Genomic DNA, 4154 nt, shown 5'->3' on the forward strand with positions numbered 1-4154 from the left:
TTTGTTGATTTCAGCCCTCAGTTTGATTATTTCCAGTCTTCTGTTCCTCCTGGGTTAGTCATCTTCTTCTTTTTTTTTCTAGAGTTTTCAGGTGTTCTGTTAAGTCTCTCATGTGAGCTTCTCATTTTCTTTATGTGGGCACTTAGTGCTACGAACTTTCCTCTTAGCACTGCTTTCATAGTGTCCCATAGGTTTGGGTATGTTATGCCTTCAGTTTCATTGAATTTTAGGAAGACTTTAATTTTTTTTTTAATTTTTTCTTTGACCCAGGGATCGCTGAGTAGTTGACTGTTCAGTTTCCATGAGTTTGTAGACTCTCTGGGGATGGAATTGTTTTTAAATTCTAACTTTATTCCATGGTGATCTGATAAGACACAAAGGGTTAATCCATTTTTTTTTTAATCTGTGGAAGTTTGCTTTGTTACTGATTTTGTGATCACTTTTTGGGAAAGCTCCGTGAGATGCTGAGAAGATGGTATATTCTTTCCTTTTTGGGCGGAATGTTCTATACTTATCTGTTAAGTCCATTAGCTTCATTATATCTGTTAGTTCTCTTATTTCTCTGTTACATTTCTGTCGGCTTGACCTGTCCATTGGTAAGAGAGGAGTGTTTAAATCTCCTACTGTTAGTGTGTGTGTGGTTTGATGTGAGCTTTGAATTCTAGCAATATTTCTTTTACATAAGTGGTTGCATTTATTTTAGGGACATAAATATTCAGAATTGAGACTTCATCTTGATGAATTGTTTCTGTTATGAGTATAAAGTTTCCTTCTCAATATCTACTGATTAATTTTAGTTTGAAATAAATTTTGTTAAATATTAGGATAGCCTTATTTGCTTGTTTCTTAGGTCCGTTTGCTTGTAAAACCATTTTCCAACCCTTTAGTCTGAGGTAGTGTTTGTCTTTGAGGTTGAGGTGTGTTTCTTGTAAACAGTAGAATGTTGGATACTGTTTTTGTATCTATTCTCTTAAACTGTGCCTTTTATATGTGAATTGAGTCCATTGATATTAAGCAATATTAATTACCAGTGGTTGTTAACTCCGTTTTTTGTTGTTATTTATTTATTTATTTACTTTTGGTGGTAGTGTTTATGTGTTTCCCTTCTTTGAGTTGTGTTGATGTAGGGTTGTCAGATGTCTGTGCTCTTTTGGGTCTTGTTGGCTACCTTGGGTTGAAATTTTCCTTCTAGTGTTCTTTTGTAAGGCTGTGTTTGTGGGTACATATTTTTTAAACCTGTTTTTGTTATGGAATATGGAATATCTTATTTTCTCCATTGATGGTGAATTAGAAAACTTTGCTAATTCTAGTATTCTGGACTCACATCCAAGACCTTCTGTGGTGTGAGAGAATTGTCTGTATTATGTCAATAATGTTTTAAATAAATGCTGATTGGCCAGACAGGAAGTATAGGTGGGTCAACCAGACAGGAAGTACTTTCAGGGCAAAGAGAACAGGAGTATTCTGGGAAGAAGGAAGCCCATTCCTCCCATCTGTCCCCAGATCACCAAAGAAGCAAAATGTGGCCTGCCCCTCTGAGAAAAGTACTGAGCCATATGGCTAACACAGATAAGAATAATGGGTTAATATATGCAATAATCGCTAATAAGTAGCCTGAAATAATGGTCCAATCAGAGTATAACCTAATTTAGATTCTGTGATTTTCTTTGGGGGCTTACTGGCTGGGGGATACTGGGTGGAACAGAAACCTCTAAGCAGGCCCTACATGTTGCACTTCTGGATTTCATGGTTTCCATTGAGAAGTCCAGAGTAAGTCTGATAGGTTTACCTTTATATGTCACTTAATTTTTTTCTTTGCAGTTCTTAATATTCTTTCTTTATTCTGTGTGTTTTTTGTTTTGATTATTATATGGTGAGTGTTTTTTTATCCAGTCTATTTGGTGTTCTGTAAGATTCTTGTACCTTCATAAAAATATTCTTCCTAAGGTTGAGAATGTTGTCTTCTTTAATTTTATTGAATATAATTTTTGAGCCTTTGAGCTGGAATTCTTTTCTTTCTTTTACCCCTATTATTCTTAGGTTTGACCTTTTCATGGTGTTCCAGATTTCTTGGATGTTTTGTGTTAGGAATTTGTTGGATTTGCTGTTTTCTGTGATCAATGAGTCTACTTCCTCTATAGTATCTTCAGCATCTGAGATTCGTTCTTCTATCCCTTGTATTCTGTTTGTTATATTTATCTCTTTAGCTCTTGTTAGTTTACCCAGATTTTCCATATCCAGCCATCCCTCGGTTTGTGTTTTCTTTATTACCACTATTTTCAACTGTTTCCTTTACCTGATCTTCAAATGTTTCCTTTACCTGATCAATTGTTTTTTCTTGGTTATCTTGGGTATCTTTTAGGTATTTATAAATTTCTTCTAACATTTTGTTTGTCTTCTCTTCCATTTATTTTTTCCTTTTCTCTCTTCTTTTTCTTTTTCTTAAAAATGTCCACCTCTCCTTCTCCTCCTGTTTTCTTCTCCCTCCCACAATCCCCCTTCCCCTCCCTCTCCGGTCCAAAAAATAGTCAGGTTTCTCTGCCCTGTCTGAAATCCAAGGTCTTCTCACCTCCATCCAAGTTTATAAAGGTGAGCATCCAAATGGACTAGGCTCCCACAAAGCCAGTACATGCAGTAGAATCAAAGCCCAGTGTCATTGCCCTTGGCTTCTTGTCAGCACTCATTGTCAGTCACATTCAGAGAATCTGGTTTGTTCACATGGTCCATCAGTCCCAGTCCAGCTGTCCTTGGTGAGCTCCCATTGTCTCAGTGGGTGGGCACACCCATCACGGTCCTGACTTCTTTGCTCATGTTCTTCCTCTTTCTGCTCCTCATTTTGACCTTGGGATCTCAGTCCAGTGCTCCAATATGGGTCTCTCTCTCTCCATCCATCACCAGATGAATGTTCTATGGTGATATGTAAGATATTCATCAGTGCGGCTATAGGTTAGAGCCAGTTCAGGCACCATCTCCTCAGCTGCCCAAAAAACAAGCTGGGGACACCTTGGACACCTGGGAACCCCTCTAAAGCCAAGTCTCTTGCCAACCCTAAATTGGCTCCCTTAATTAAAATACCTGCTCCCCTGCTCCCATAGCCACACTTCCTCCATCCAAACCACCCCATCCCCCTAAGCTCTCCCCATCTTTCCCTTCTCCCTCCCCCTCTCCTTTTATGCCTATCCCACCCTCACCCCCAAGTTTTTGCCTGGAAATCTTGTCTAATTCCAATATCCAGGAGGATAACTATATGTTATTTTGGGGTTCACCTTCTTATTTAGTTTCTCTAGGTTCAAGAATTATAAGCTCAATATCCTTTATTAAGGTCTAGAATCCACTAATGTGTAAGTACATACCATGTTCATCGCTTTAGGACTGGGTTACCTCACTCAGGATAGTGTTTTCTATTTCCATCCATTTGCATGCAAATTTCAAGATGTTATTGTTTTTTACAGCTTAGTAGTTCTCTAATGCGTATATATTCCACACTTTCTTTATCCAGTCATCCATTTAGGGGAATCTAGGTTGTTTCCAGGTTCTGGCTATTACAAATAATGCTGCTATGAACATAGTTGAACAAATGCTTTTTTAGCAAAGGCTATCATTGGTGTTTTTGATCTTATCCATTCTGACAGGTATAAGATGGTATCTCAAAGTTGTTTTGTTTTCATTTTCCTGATCGCTAAGGAGGTTGAGCATGACCTTTAGTGTCTTTTGGTCATTTGAACTTCTTTAGTTGAGAATTCTCTGTTCAGTTCAGAGCCCCATTTCTTAATTGGGTTAATTAACATTTTAAAATGTAATTTCTTGAGTTCTTTATATATTTTGGAGATCAGACCTTTGTCTGCTGCAGGATTGGTGAAGATCTTCTCTCAATCAGTAGGTTGCCTTTTTGTCTTAATGACAGTGTCCTTTGCTTTACAGAAGCTTCTCAGTTTTAGGAGGTCCCATTTATTCAATGTTGCCCTTATTGTCTGTGCTACTGGTGCTATATATAGGAAGTGGTCTCCTGTACCCATACTACTCTCCACTTTCTCTTCTATCAGGTTTAGTGTGTTCAGCTTGATATTGAGGATTTTAACCCATTTGTACTTGAGTTTTGTGCCTGGTGATCGATATGGATCTAATTTCATTCTTCTACAGGTTGACATCCAGTT

The sequence above is a fragment of the Myodes glareolus genome, chromosome X (genome assembly GCF_982192425.1).
Source record: "Myodes glareolus chromosome X, mMyoGla1.1, whole genome shotgun sequence".
NCBI classification, from domain to species: Eukaryota; Metazoa; Chordata; class Mammalia; order Rodentia; family Cricetidae; genus Myodes; species Myodes glareolus.